Raw genomic sequence first — 16,702 nt, 5'->3', positions numbered from 1 at the left:
GGCTTTTCAAGCCAAGCTAGCACAATCTCTGAATCTGGCCATAAGAAAGTGTTGCACGATTCCAATTGGAGCTGTTTTCGAACAGTTGCGACCAGTTTTGCGAGTAAGACTGCACCACACAGCTCCAGGCGTGGCAAGCTTACCGTCTTCAATGGTGCGACTTTGCTTTTTGCAACCAAGAGAGTGGAATATCTTTGGTTGCTAGCATCTGCGCGGATGTAAATCGCAGCGCAATATGCTTTTTCCGAGGCATCGCAAAACCCGTGGATTTGGGTATCTTGCCCCGGAGTGAAATTAACCCATCGAGGGATTTCGATGTAGCAGACGGCTGGCAGATTTTCTTCGAACTGTTGCCATTTTGCTAAAGCTATGGGTTTGGCACATTCGTCCCAATCAATGCCATCCAGCCAAGTTCTTGAAGCAGAATCTTTGCTTGAATCATCACTGACGACAGCCATCCTGCCGGGTCAAAAAGTTTTGCGACAGAAGATAAAATGTGTCGTTTTGTGACGGCATTCGAAGTCGATGCAGGCAGAATGGTGTTTGAAAATTTATCTGTGAGTGCGTTCCATTGTATACCAAGAGTTTTGGTTGTGGAAGCGCTCTCAAATTTCAAAAAGTTGGAGTCGAGAAGATCCTCCTTTGGAAATTTTTCTAAAATGGCCGGATGATTGGCCGTTAGTTTCTTGAGTATGAAACCAGCTGACTTCAGCGCTTTGTTCACTTGAACAAGTGATTCAGTGGCGTTGTCGATATCATGACTTCCGGATAGGATAGGTTTTAAGTATTGTGGCAGCCAAGGGAAACGTCGCTATCGTGTCATCTGCTAATTGATGCAGGGTACGGAAAGCGAGATATGGTGCACAATTAACGCCGAACGTTACGGTTGTAAGATTATAATCGGTGACAGGAGAGTCATCCGATGTGCGAAATAAGATTCGCTGAAAATCTTTATCGTCCTCATGGATGAGTATTTGACGATACATTTTTTCAATGTCGCCATTGAACACGAATCTGTGCATTCGCCACTGCAGAATGAGCAGCATGAGATCTGGTTGGAGTGTGGAACCAGTGTGCCACACGTCATTCAGGGATTTTCCTGAACCAGATGTTTTTGAGGCGTTGAATACCACGCGAACTTTGGTGGTTACCTTATTTGCCATTAGAAATTATCTCGCATGGCTTCGTGTGCTCCATATGACCGAGGTCGAGATATTCTTGCAGCACATTGTTGTACAATGTGCCTAAGTCTCCTTTTTCTGGAGCCATCGCTCCATGCTAAAAAACTGCTGAAGTGCAGCAGACCGAGAGTGGCCCAGAGACAGCTCTTTTGGAAATTCTTCCTTGAATGGAAGTCGCACAATGTATCGACCGTTTGCGGCACGAGTCGTTGTTGTTGCATATATATGCTTACATGCCTGATCTTCAGATGAAATTTGTGAAGGTTGTGGAATCTCCTCCTCTTCCCAAAACTTTAGAAGCTGAGAGCTGAGAGTTGCACTCTTCTACTTGTGTCGAGAATGCCACCACATTTCGGTTATTTTGTATACCTTCCAGCAGGATTTGTGGAAGTATATCGCTGCCGATTACCATATCAGTTTGAGCTGGTATGTGGCAACTTCGGTCAGCAAGTTCAAGGATCTTGAATCGCTGCCAGTTTTCACGGCTAATGGTGAATGTGCCTCGTGAGCTGAGGTAACACGCTAGCCTGTATGTTTATCCGTTGCATGGTTTTGGGTGCAACCAATGTGAGTGGACAAAGCTTTGAGGAGCTTTGTACTACGTGTCCACCCATGCCGGAAATTTCGAACTTGGAATGNCAGTTTTCACGGCTAATGGTGAATGTAGGCATGTGCCTCGTGAGCTGAGGTAACACGATAGCCTGTGTGTTTATCCGTTGCATGGTTTTTGGTGCTACCAATGTGAGTGGACAAAGCTTTGAGGAGCTTTGTACTACATGTCCACCCATGCCGGAAATTTCGAACTTGGAATGTTCGAATGGTAGTTTCAACCGTTTCTGAATTTTCGAGGAAATGAAAGTTCTCTGGGAGCCTTGATCAATCAAGGCTCTAAGTTGAAACAATTCCCCTTCGTCTTCAACCGCGACCATGGCAGTTGGTAGGAGAATTTTGCTATTATTGTCGGCGTGCAATGATTGTATTTGTGCTTGTTTGGAACAGCACGGTTGCTCGCTGGAATCGGAGCTTGACTGCGCTTGTCGAGCGGGAGGTGTCGACTGGGCAGTAGTGTGTTGTGCGGCGGTTTCATTCGCTCGCGCACTGGAGTGTCGAGAATATGGTTTGGGATTCATGTGCAGCAGGGAGTGATGCCGTTGTTGGCAATGTGTACATGACCACTTGCTCGGACACTCATTAGTGCTATGGGTATTACCAAGGCAGTTTTTGCACAGCTTGGTTTGGTTTGCGAATTGTACTCGGCTTGGTACCGAAATTCGCTTAAATTGTGGGCAGACTCTAATGGGATGAGGGGACTTGCAGTAAGAGCAAGTTGGTTCCCTCTTAGGTTCTGCCACAAAGGTTTGAGTCCTGTTAAAGGACCTGTTTTGCGCAGCATTTTGATGAGCGACTGGTTTTTGTTTATTTTGGCTTGGATGAAGCCGGTTAAGTCTTTCGACTACTTCGTATCTTGAAGTAAGAAAATCGTCCATTTGTGACCATGAGGGTAAATCTCTTCGAGAAGAGTGAGATTGTTCCCAAAGTGACAGTGTGGTTTCGGTCAATTTGGATGAGCATATGTACACCAATATGGAACTGACAGACAGTTGTTAATTGATGTTTGCAGCCTTTGAATTTGCTCGCTATTCTCGGATTGAATAGTCGGCAAAGTCATCAAAATTTTTTTGGTTGTCAACCAGGATACGTTTGTTTTCGTATCGTGACCGTAAAGCTTCCCAGGCCAGCTCGAAGTTATCATCGCTGAGCGGATAATGCTTGACGATGGAGCCAGCTTTTCCTTGGGTTTTGTGCTGGAGGTGATACAATTTTTGAGCACGGGAGAGCTTCGGGTGGTTGATGTACACCGCTGTGAATATGTCACGAAAAGCGGGCCATTCTTCGTAACCGCCGTAAAATGTCTCCGTGTCACAAGGTGGGGCTTGGAGAAAAACGTTTGCCTCTGCCGAGGTGTGTTCCACGCGGGGTGGTGGACTCGGTGCGGCGATCACTCTAATCAACGACAGTTGATCGGCAATTTTAGCTTTGGTCACCTCATATAATTCAAGGCAAGTGAAGTACTTGCCTTCTACCGAATTCTTAAAGTTTTCGGGTAGGCTGTCATCTGGCTTTGAAAATACCAAATCATAGGCGGACTGAAGCCGTGCCAACAATCATCTACTGATTTGTCTTTTATCATAAGATATAATTCGGTGTGGTCTTGGATTGGTACATCACTGAATTTTGCACAGTATCTCATGATACTGTCACTTTCCGCTATAAACTTTTGAGCGGATGGGTCAAAGGTTTTAGATTTCGGGCGCGTTGAGGGTTCCCTCTTACCACCGGTGGCTTCTTGCGAAGAATTTTTTGACCTTGTCTCGATTTCAGACATTTTTGGTGGACTGTGTCCAAGTGGCATTTTAACTCTCGTTGAAGGTCAAACGTATAAAAATTGAGAGAAGAGTTGATGAAATTTTACTGAGTACCACCCAGATAACGTTCGCAAAAAATTAGAAAAATATGTGTCAAACGAGAAAAAATTGCACTTCGTGCCACAGAGAATCAGGAAAAACAAATTTAAGATTTTGTGGCGGTGTTTGTGTTTTTGTTTCTTGCAAATTACGTGAAATTATATTTGCTTTAGTTATTGTTATTTCCGATCGGTTTGTATATGTTTAATAAAATTTCCTTTATAGGCTAGTCCGATCTGATTATCTCTAGTGCAAATAAAACAAGCTTATTCCACTATTACAGCCCAACGTTTCGCTAAACATATTAGCATCATCAGGGGCGCGTTGTTTATTTTGTCTATTACAGCCATAAATACAAAATATAAAAGGAACACTAAAAGCAGAAAAACTCAAACAAGAACATACATACATACATGTATGTATTCACATATACATATAGTTTGATGACAATAATATATGTAATTCTAACTCGATACAAGATAATACTCACAGTATTAACACTTAAACATTTTAAAAACCTAATTGCTAAAAATCCAATACCAGCTTGTGTGGTAGTTTAGTCAAGACTAAAAACGTTTTAAACTAATTTTGTAAACATAAAATATAAGCTGCGGCAATGTCATCGGTATCTTCCCTTTTATTTATTGTTTTTTCTCTTTTCTCCATAATTCTTAGCCTCTCCAGCGTGTACCTAGTTCTTTCCCTTTTCTCTTGGTCTATTATTTTTGTGTTTTTAAAATCAGCTGTGTGTACACTGGTTACTATGTGTTGTGCTAGTGCTGTGATTGTTTTTCGTTTTGTTTTTATATCTGCTTCTGCTAGCCGGGTACCTAGAGCTCGCTTAGTTGTTCCAATGTATACCTTGTCACAGGCTTCGCTTTCGTTGCCTTTACATTGTATTTCATACACAACATTGCTTTTCCGTTGGGAGTCAATTGGGCTTTTGGTTTTGTATAAACTGAGGATAAGGTGGAGTTTGATTTATATGCAAAAGTTATGTTTTGTGCTTTGGCTAGTTGGTGATTGCAGTTTTCGTTTAACTTAGGTATGTAGGTAACGCTGTGATATTGTTTTGCTGTATTTGTTGCTTTTGAGATTTCTGTTTTATTTCGGTGACTATCTATTTGCATTAATTTTTGTTTTAATAGTTCGCGTACTAAGTAGTCGGGGTAGTTGTTGGTTTTCAAAATTTTCCTTATTTTTTCTATGTTAGTTGGGTGAAATTTAGGATGGCTAATTGTCAGTATTTTATGTATAAGGTTTTTGGCGGTGTTAATTTTATATTTGGTGGGTTGCGAAGAGTAATAATTAATTAGGCGTCCAGAAGATGTAGATTTAGAATACCAATCTAGTATAAGGTTGCCATTTCCTCTAAAAATACGCGCATCTAAAAATGGGATACTGGCATTTTCTTCCATTTCTACGGTAAACCGAATTTTGCTGTGATATTTGTTTAGTGTTTTTAGAATGATGTTCACGTCATTTCTTTTAATTATCGCAAAAATATCGTCCACATATTTGGTAATGAATTTAATTTCAATGTTGTAGTCGCTTTTGAGCTCCGAAGGGGTATTGTCCAGTAGATCATCCATGATGGTATCAGCAATCGTTGGAGAAAGAGGGTTTCCCATGGGCATTCCGAAAGTTTGGGTGTAGAGTTTGTTGTCATACATAAAATAATTATTGTCTTTGAGGCAAAAGTCTAGAATGGTTTGAAATGTATGTTTTGGAATCCGCGTCATATTTTTAATTTGTTCCCATTTATTCATAATAACCCTGGTTGCTACATTTACCGGTATATTTGTAAACAAGGACACAACATCAAACGACACTAACATCTCTTCTTCAGGCACACAAATATTTGTTAACATACCTTTTAGTTTAAGGGAATTTTTGACGTTATACTTTTCGGATATCACAGTCTTTAGAATTCCTCCAACGATTTGGGCAAGCTTATAACATGGAACTTTTACAGACGAGACAATTGGGCGTAGAGGGACTTATTGTTTGTGTATCTTTGGCAACCCATACATTCTTGGTGAAGTAGCCGCGGTGCTGGTAAGTTGTTGCTTTTCTTTAATGCTTATATATTTGTTTTTGTAGAGATCGTCCACTATATTGTTGTTTTTCCTTTGCAGAGTGTTTGTAGGGTCTGTTTTTGTTGTTTTATACGTATTTTTGTCTTCTAGTAGGTTGCTCATTTTCCCCAAGTATTCGGAAAGATACATTGCTACTGTCTCGTTTCCATTGTCCGCGTCGGTTATTACAATGTCTTTGTGTCGTTTATGAAACGTTTTTGTTGCATTGAATGCTGCTAAAATGAATTTTTCGGCGGAATTTAGTTTAATGTTTCGTTTGAACTGAGTTTATTTCGCGCTATCTCTTTTTCTTTTTCATTTTCTAAAGACTGTATTATTTGTTCTGTTTCAGCTATTACATGTATGGGTGAGAAGTTTTTCTTCGTTGTTGGTAAAACGAATTTCTTGCCGGGTGAAAGTAACCACTTAACTTCTTCCGTTGTTGTCCACATGAATGCTGGTTTGTAAACAAGACCAACATTAATTTTCCGGAAGAAGTTAAGTGGTTACTTTCACTCGGCAAAAAATTCGCTTTACGATACGCGTATTTTTAGAGGAAATGGCAACCTTATACTTGACCGCAACCCACAAAATATAAAATTAACACCGCCAAAGACCTTATACATAAAATACTGACAATTAGCCATCCTAAATTTCACCCAACTAACATAGAAAAAATAAGGAAAATTTTGAAAACCAACAACTACCGCGACTACTTAGTACGCGAACTATTAAAACAAAAATTAATGCAAATAGATAGTCACCGAAATAAAACAGAAATCTTAAAAGCAACAAATACAGCAAAACAATATCACAGCGTTACCTACATACCTAAGTTAAGCGAAAACTAGCCAACTAGCCAAAGCCCGAAACATAACTTTTGCATATAAATCAAACTCCACCTTATCCTCAGTTTATACAAAAACAAAAAGCCCAATTGACTCCCAACAGAAAAGCAATGTTGTGTATGAAATACGATGTAAAGGCAACGAAAGTGAAGCCTGTGACAAGGGGTACATTGGAACAACCAAGCGAGCTCTAGGTACCCGGCTAGCAGAACACGAAGCAGATATAAAAAAAACGAAAAACAAACACAGCACTAGCACAACACATAGTAAGCCGTGGACACACAGCTGATTTTAAAAACACAAAAATAATAGACCAAGAGAAAGGGGGAATAACTAGGTACACGCTGGAGAGTCTAAGAATAATGGAGAAAATATGACATTGCCGCAGCTTATATTTTATGTTTACAAAATTAATTTAAAACGTTTTCAGTCCTGACTAAACTACCACACAAGCTGGTATTGGATTCTTAGCAATTAAGTTTTTAAAATGTTTAAGTGTTAATCTGTGAGTATTGTCTTGTATCGAGTTAGAATTGTTTGTTTACATATATTATTGTCATCAAACTATATGTATATGTGAATACATACATGTATGTATCACGGTGCAGCGAACAGAGGTGGCGCCGTTAGTGGTACCGCTACTTTGGTTTTGCCGATTTTGACAGTTGTGGTAACTTGTAAACAAACCTTTGTTTACAAATCAGCGAAATAGAAATTTAATTATATGTGAAAAACCAGTTTAAATTGTGTTAATTTGCAATTTAAGAGTGATTTTTGAGTTGAAGACTGCGTAAAAACTAATAAAATGAAGTGCTGTGTGATAAATTGCGACAGCCTTCAAGATGCAAGATGCGTAGATGCAAGTGTAGCGCTGGGACGAATCGCTGCATTTTGTGTACATAGGGCACGGCAAAGCCGTTCCCGAAATGTTTCTTTATTATTACATTAACAGAATTTCCTCACAATGATTTTGCTTCTGCTCCAAGCAGCCTCCATTAGCAAGTTAACTAATCAATCCCGCGGAGATGCTGCCGCAGTCTTAATTGCAAAGCAATGGAGTGCACTAAAACGTTTGCTGAAGCAGCCTCAATTGCAAAGCAATGGAGTGCACTAAAATGTTACCTATTCTCTAATAGATTAGGTGAAAAATGCAATATTTTCGCGTTTAGCAAAATTAAAACACGTTTTTCGCTGTAAAGTGAACTGCTTTGGAAGTTTTAACTCGTTCTTCTTTTCGCTCTATTCTTTGTTTACTTGTGGTACACAAATGTCAACGCCCAGGACGGCGCAATCTTGTATTCTATCATTCTTGTGTATGTATGTATGTTCTTGTTTGTGTTTTTCTGCTTTTAATGTTCCTTTTATATTTTGTATTTATGGCTGTAATAGACAAAAATAAACAACGCGCCCGTGATGATGCTAATATGTTTAGCGAAACGTTGGGCTGTAATAGTGGAATAAACTTATTTTATTTGCACTAGAGATAATCAGATCGGACTAGCCTATAAAGGAAATTTTATTAAATATATTTGCTTTAATTTTTGGTTCAGCACTTTTTATAACGTGGTAAATGGAGCGTCCCAATTAAATCCGCGGAATATGGATTTGAAAATTTTCAGTAAGAGAAAAAAATCACAAACANAGTGGTACCGCTACTTTGGTTTTGCCGATTTTGACAGTTGTGGTAACTTGTAAACAAACCTTTGTTTACAAATCAGCGAAATAGAAATTTAATTATATGTGAAAAACCAGTTTAAATTGTGTTAATTTGCAATTTAAGAGTGATTTTTGAGTTGAAGACTGCGTAAAAACTAATAAAATGAAGTGCTGTGTGATAAATTGCGACAGCCTTCAAGATGCAAGATGCGTAGATGCAAGTGTAGCGCTGGGACGAATCGCTGCATTTTGTGTACATAGGGCACGGCAAAGCCGTTCCCGAAATGTTTCTTTATTATTACATTAACAGAATTTCCTCACAATGATTTTGCTTCTGCTCCAAGCAGCCTCCATTAGCAAGTTAACTAATCAATCCCGCGGAGATGCTGCCGCAGTCTTAATTGCAAAGCAATGGAGTGCACTAAAACGTTTGCTGAAGCAGCCTCAATTGCAAAGCAATGGAGTGCACTAAAATGTTACCTATTCTCTAATAGATTAGGTGAAAAATGCAATATTTTCGCGTTTAGCAAAATTAAAACACGTTTTTCGCTGTAAAGTGAACTGCTTTGGAAGTTTTAACTCGTTCTTCTTTTCGCTCTATTCTTTGTTTACTTGTGGTACACAAATGTCAACGCCCAGGACGGCGCAATCTTGTATTCTATCATTCTTGTGTATGTATGTATGTTCTTGTTTGTGTTTTTCTGCTTTTAATGTTCCTTTTATATTTTGTATTTATGGCTGTAATAGACAAAAATAAACAACGCGCCCGTGATGATGCTAATATGTTTAGCGAAACGTTGGGCTGTAATAGTGGAATAAACTTATTTTATTTGCACTAGAGATAATCAGATCGGACTAGCCTATAAAGGAAATTTTATTAAATATATTTGCTTTAATTTTTGGTTCAGCACTTTTTATAACGTGGTAAATGGAGCGTCCCAATTAAATCCGCGGAATATGGATTTGAAAATTTTCAGTAAGAGAAAAAAATCACAAACACTTTTCACTGTTATATACGTGGTGAAATATACGTATGTGTAAATATTTAATGTGATATAAATAATTATGTAAATACTGAAAAAGTATTGGCAAATGCAATTTGTAAGTTTTCCCTACTGGGTTGCATGTATCTAAATATCTTGAACTCATTATGTTATGGATAGTATTCGAGTGATACTATTCTTTGTTAGCACGTATGTACAAATGTGCAGAATATGTGCAATGTAAAAATGTACGTACGTATGTATGTACAAATATATGGTATAGCTGTAGCTATAGTATATGGCTAAGCTATGCTTTGTCACAGCAGTGGTGAGTTAAGACCCGAAAACAACAGAGTTTGTTTTGATTATAGTGTATGTAAGTATGTGCAAATATTTACATATGAAGCCGAAGCTATGGCTAAGCTACGCTTTGTCACCGCAGTGGTGAGTGAAGAAGTACGAAAAAACAGAAAGTTTGTTTTGATTATAGTGTATGTAAGTATGTGCAAATATTTACATATGAAGCCGAAGCTATGGCTAAGCTACGCTTTGTCACCGCAGTGGTGAGTGAAGAAGTACGAAAAAACAGAAAGTTTGTTTTGATTACAGTGCGTATGAATGTATGTGTGCGGGAATGCACAAGTGGATATGATAATACGTAAAGAGCCGCTCACCGCTGAGGTGAGTTCTTGGTACCGAACGTATTCAAGTCGGAGAGCGGGCTTTGACTTACGTTCTCTTAGCTTGGTGAGTGCAGCAGAGAAAAGCGAGGTGGAAAGATATGAAATAAGTTAGAGTGCGTTTGGTATATGTGGACTGTATTGTCCGATGAACAACAGCGCCTCTCTTAGCTATTAAGCGAATAGTTGCAGAAAATGCAACTGGTAAAAAAAGCTTATATGTGCTGCCGTATGTACATATGGTTTATGTGGAAAAAATGCACTTATATTTTCGGCACTTTGTTTAGTCAAGTTCAACGAACTATGCGACCAACGGCAAAAATTGGTAAGCAGAGGAAAGTATTTGATTTTAATGTGCTAATATTAGTTGCGTTCCAGGTGCTCACGATATTCACGATTTGCAGGTTTTTTTGCAGGAAAGCGTTCCAGGTGCCAAAAAACCTGTAAGTCAAACCACTTTTTTGGGAGTGAGGGGTGACTTTTCATAAAGCGGCGTTCATCCTCCTTCGTGCAGGGGGTTTGGGGAGCCACGCCTTCTCCCCCTCTGCCCACACCCCTAAATCGTTGTACAAATAGCTAAAGAGACAATCAAATAAATACGTCAAGTATTGCATATGTATGAGATTGGCCCGAAAACGTTCAAATAAACTCGTTAATTAAACAAACAATTTATTTTTCTTGTCCGCGCACTTGCTCACCACGACGATCAGAAGGCAAGTGCGTTTGTTTTTTGTCAAGCATAATGCGAGACGGTTGATAAAGATATTTGATCGTCTCCATGGCACTTCACATTTAAAAAAAAGGAAGTAGTTACAGGAAAAGTGTTTTTTTGCGTTCCAGGTGACCTTTATTGTTTCGCTCTCGCTCCTCTCTTTCAAGAGAGTAATTTTGATACTTGACAGTTTTACAGGTTTTTACACGAAGTTATCTGGAACGCAACTATTTTGTTCTTGGACAGTGGGACACAGTAGGCATATAAACTGCAACGGAATTTATTTTGGTGTAAACATCAGAATTTTTATATATGTACATATACCCATATATATATAAGATTGACGGTATATGGAGATATATCGCTTTCCGGAAAACGGAATTTTCCTACCAAAATTTTAATAGCGGCAAATTGCCGATGTGAAATTTTTGGGCGGCAGGAAAATATCCGCAATTTTAATAGAACCGTTTTTTGCGAGAAAAAATACGCCTTTTATTAAATTATATATATATATTTATGTATGTATATGTATATACGTATGGCTGTCCGTTTGCAATTTCTTTGAAATAATATAACTTGTAAGAGAATAACGTTATATTATTTTAATTTTTTAAGAAAATTAAAAAACTTGCCTACTTACTACTTTCCTTGTATTTTTGTAGATATGTATGTTAGCTTCTTGGTCTTGTGCCTGGTTTTGTTGTTGCCGCTGATGATGATAAAGGCTGCTAATGCTGTTGATGGCTGCTAATGTTGATTGTTGATGCTGTAGTTGTTGTTGTGCTTCTTTGGGGCACAGCTTCACTCCAATGGTTCTTTTTTGTCAAAAAAATTTATGTATTTAAATTTTTTTATTTATTTTGTTTTCTGTTTTTTTTTATCAAAAAAAGTTTTCTTTTACAGAGTTGCTGTGTTGTTTTTTTCTTCACGGTTACATACAAATATATGTATGTATGTTTACTTGCACTTTCAATGCTCGCACTTGGTTGCACTTTGTTTATTGTGTTTTTTTGTACGGAATTGTTTTTATATTAGGGTTTTTGCGGACGTACGAATACGGATTGTTTTATTTTTATTTTTAAGTTATAAAATTTTATTTTCTTAGGAGCTGGGCCACGGTTGGCTGCGGAGGACCATGAATACTTCCGGTCGCTTGGTCCCTTCGCACTCACCTCTTTACGCACTTTATTTCCAATTAAAGAAATGCTTTAGGTTCGGTTTTAAGTTGTACAAAAGTTAAGTTTATTCACAAGCTTTAAAAGTTTCAAGGATTCGCTCAATATATTTATTCGGCTTCCACACAATAACAAAGTTCAGTTTAGTAGTATATGTACACATACATATATCCGGGGGTTCACTTATTAAAAAATGATTTAAACAGATTGGCAAAATATGAATTTAAAAATTATACTTTGAATGGGGCGCGTGCGCGTAGACCGACGTTTATTGTTGGACTAGCTTTTGCCATCTTTTTCATGATGATGGTAGGCGGCCGTGCGCGCTCGGTAATCATTTTCGGAGTTGACGTAGGTCAACTGCCAAACTGCTGCGGCCAAGGATTGCGCGCACGGCCGTCGTATTGCGCTAAAAGCGGCGGCTTAAACAATTGGATCTGAATCACCTACGAATGAAGTGATCCGCTCTCAAAATTTTGTATGGCGAGTCATGTGATTCGGTTCGTAATTGGGGCGCCAATCACGAATTAGAGCGAGTTACGAATGGGAGAGCGAATCACTTGGCGTGGAAACATCGTTTACTGTCTATACCATGAACCAACGACTACAGATCACCTAATCAGCCATCGTTGTATTTGTAATCGATTTCCAGAAAAAAGTTTTCGTAGCGTTTTTGACGTTTTTCGGTTTTGTTTACACCGTCTTCTACCTCTTCGTAGTGATTTTTTAGGGATTGAATGTGTTTTCTGCAGCGATTTTAATTATAAATTTTGGTTTATTACATCTTCTTCTTCTTCTTTTTTAGCGCTGTAACCGCCGAAGCGATTTTAGCCGAGTTCAGCAAAGCACGCCAGTCGTTTCTCCTCTGTACCAACTGAAGCCAATTGGAAACGCCAAGTAAAGCCAAGTCCTTCTCGACCTGATCTTTCCATCGCAGTGGGGGTCTGCCTCTTCCTCTGCTACCACCAGCGGGTTCCGAGTTGAATACTTTCAGAGCTGGAGCGTCGGTGTCCATTCGAACGACATGACCAAGCCAGCGGAGCCGCTGTATTTTAATTCGCTTCACTATGCCCATATCGTTGTAAAGCTCATACAGCTCATCCTTCCATCGTCTGCGATACTCGCCGTCGCCAACGCGTAAAGGTCCGTAAATCTTCCGCAAAATCTTTCTCTCGAATACTCCAAGAGCCGCCTCATCGGATGTTGTCATTGTCCATGCATCTGCGCCATAAACCAGCACGGGCATGATGAGTGACTTATAAAGCGTGGTTTTCGTACGTCGAGAGAGGACTTTACTCCTGAATTGCCTACTCAGTCAAAAGTAGCACTTGCTGGCAAGAGTGATTCTGCGTTGGATTTCCATGCTGACATTATTATCGGTGTTAATGCTGGTTCCCAAGTAAACGGAATTCTGTACTTTCTCGAAATTGTAACTGTCAACAGTGACGTGGGTGCCAAGGCGCGAATGTGCTGACTGTTTGTTTGATGACAGGAGATACTTCGTCTTGTCCTCGTTTACCACCAGACCCATGCGCTTTGCTTCCCTATCCAACTTGGAAAAGGCAGAACAGACTTCGCGGTTTTTGTTACCGATGATGTCGATGTCATCGGCATAAGCCAGCAATTGCACGCTCTTGTAGTAAATTGTTCCTGAGCGGTTCAGTTCTGCAGCTCTTATTATCTTCTCCAACATCAGATTAAAGAAGTCACATGAAAGGGAGTCGCCCTGTCTGAAACCCCGTTTTGTGGCGAACGGCTCGGAGAGGTCTTTTCCAATTCTGACGGAGCTGGTGGTATTGCTCAACGTCATTTTACACAGCCGTATGAGTTTTGAGGGGATGCCAAATTCAGACATAGCGGCGTATAGGCAACTCCTTTTAGTGCTGTCAAAAGCGGCTTTAAAGTCGACAAATAGGTGGTGAGTGTCGATCCTTTTCTCGCGGGTCTTTTCCAAGATTTGGCGTATTGTGAATACCTGGTCTATGGTGGATTTGCCAGGTCTAAAGCCACACTGATAAGGCCCAATCAGTTCATTGACGGTGGGCTTCAGTCTTTCACACAATACGCTCGATAAGACCTTGTAACCTATGCTTAGAAGGCTGATCCCGCGGTAGTTGGCGCGAATGGCGGGGTCACCTTTCTTGTGGATTGGGCAGAGCACACTTAAATTCCAGTCGTCGGGCATGCGTTCATCTGACCATATTCTGCACAAGAGTTGATGCATGCACCTTATCAACTCCTCGCCGCCGTACTTGAATAGCTCAGCTGGCAGGCTGTCAGCTCCAGCGGCTTTGTTGTTTTTCAGCCGCGTTATTGCTATACGTACCTCGTCATAGTCAGGCGGTGGAACGTCGACTCCGTCATCATCGACTGCGGGCTCGGGTTCTTCTTCTCCACAACTTTCCGTGCTGCTACCATTTAGTAGGGCGGAAAAGTGTTCCCTCCATAATTTAAGTACGCTCTGGACATCAGTTACTAGGTCGCCATTATTGTTCTTACAGGAGTGCGCCCCGGTCTTTAAACCTTCCGTAAGTCGCCTAACTCTCTGGTAAAATTTTCGGGCATTCCTCCTGTCGGCCAGCATTTCAAGCTCTTCGCACTCACGTATTTCTGCCTCTCTCTTCTTGTTGCGGCAAATACGTCTCGCTTCCCTCTTCAGATCCCTATAGCGGTCCCACATAGCGCGCGTTGCGCCCGATCGCAGCGTGGCCCTGTAGGCGGCATCTTTTTTCTCTGCAGCTTCCTGACACTCCTCATCGTACCAGTTGTTCTTTCGGGCTCGCTGAAATCCGACTACTTCTTCGGCGGCGGTACTTAATGAGCGGGAAATGTGGTTCCACTGCTCGCATATGTCGGTTTGTTGAAGAGTGCTCTCTGAGAGCAGGTGTGAGAGTCGAGTAGCGAAAGCGCTGGCTGTCTGTTGTGATTGCAGCTTTTCGACGTTAAGGTTTCCTTGCATATTTGGGCGCACATTTTTTGCTGCACAGAGGCGGGTGCGTATCTTGGCTGCAACAAGATAGTGGTCCGAGTCGATGTTTGGGCCTCGGAGTGTGCGTACGTCTAAAACACTGGAAGCGTGCCTTCCGTCTATCACAACATGATCGATTTGGTTTCTCGTTTTTCGATCCGGAGACAGCCAGGTAGCTTGATGGATCTTTTTATGCTTGAACCTAGTACTGCATACTACCATGTTTCGGGCCCCGGCGAAGTCGATCAGCCTCAATCCGTTGTCGGACGTTTCGTCGTGGAGGCTGAATTTTCCGACGGTGGTTCCAAAGATCCCTTCTTTGCCCACCCTGGCATTGAAGTCGCCAAGCACGATTTTGATATCATGACGGGGGCAGCGCTCGTACGTGCGCTCCAAGCGCTCATAGAAGAGATCCTTGGATGCCTCATCCTTCTCTTCCGTCGGGGCATGGGCGCAGATGAGCGAGATGTTGAAGAATCTCGCTTTGATGCGGATTGTGGCTAGACGCTCGTCCACCGGGGTGAACGACAGTACTCGGCGACGGAGTCTCTCTCCCACCACAAATCCAACTCCGAATTTGCGCTCCTTTACATGGCAGCTGTAGTAGACGTCGCAAGGCCCCAGACATTGTTTGCCTTGCCCCGTCCAACGCATTTCTTGGATGGCGGTGATGTCAGCTTTTGTCCTTACGAGGACATCAACCAGCCGGGCAGAGGCACCTTCCCCATTAAGGGTCCGGACATTCCAGGTGCATGCCCTCAAATCGTAGTCCTTTAAACGTTTGCCGTGGTCGTCATCATAAGGGGGGGTCTCATCCGAGGCTTTGCCTTGCTTCTTCACTGGAAGTGGTTTTTACGTGGCGGGTCCCAAGCCCAGCGCACAACCCATTGCTGGGACGGGGGTGGTTTCGCAACCAAATACACGTTTATATAGCGAGCCGCTTGCTCCAAGCAGACACCCGCTTGCAGCCGCACCTACTGGTGAACAGACGCTGCAGACTTCAGTGAGCCCTTAAACCGAATAAGTCAGAGTGGCCCCACCGAAGCTCCCTCTCTTTCTGCCGTGACCCAAGGCTCCACTCGGATTGGTTACCGCATCTCGCACATGGGTTGCTCACGTTGCCCAGAGTGCGCGAACGAGGACGCAAGAGTCGGGATTGAGTATAGCCATGCAACTGTAACTGCATACCCAGCGCAACGACTATACCCCATTGCACTCCATTACAAATTTATGATATAAAATGAAGTGCTGTGTGATTGGAACAAGTTTGTGCGTATGTTTGGTTTGCCAAAAGGCGTAAATTTGCGTGAAAAGTGGGTGCACGTTCGTGGCCAGAACGTTGGCATTGAAAAATCGACCCGTGGTAATGATATGCGATCGTAAAACACTTCCAATCATGAAAACCATATTTTATGAACTTTTTTTGCTAATTGTTATCAAGTTTGACTTTGTATATTTTATAATAAATACCAACTTATTCGCACTCAATAACCGCGCCTTTTTCGTGTTCTTTGTTTGTTTTCATTCTTAGGCAGATGTCGAAATCCCTGAGAAATATACTTTTTTTTCTTGCATATTTGATTAGGTGATCTTGTATTTTTGTTGGTGGTTCGTTGGAGTAGATATTTCATGTATAATCGTGCAAGACTTCGATATTTTCGATGCATCCATTACAGTAGCTACACACGACGAGCATATCCGCGCACATGCGCACATGCTCGTCGTTTGTAGGGCGGTTTGCGCGCATGCTCGCCAAAAATCAAAAAATTTTGATTTTCAGCGAGCATGCTCGTCGATAGTACCGCCACTCGATAGTTTTCGAAACGATAGTTGAAAACATCGATAGTACTATCGTCGTGAAAGGTATTGTATTGAAAAGCTCAATTGCTTGAAATTTAAATAATTAATAAATTTATAAAATTTATACATTACTTTGTAAATTAAAGAGATTGTATA

This window comes from Rhagoletis zephyria, unplaced genomic scaffold, assembly GCF_001687245.7.
Source record: "Rhagoletis zephyria isolate East Lansing unplaced genomic scaffold, Rhagoletis_zephyria_1.1 Rzeph_scaffold_01050, whole genome shotgun sequence".
NCBI classification, from domain to species: Eukaryota; Metazoa; Arthropoda; class Insecta; order Diptera; family Tephritidae; genus Rhagoletis; species Rhagoletis zephyria.
Note: the sequence above shows the minus strand (reverse complement) of the source record.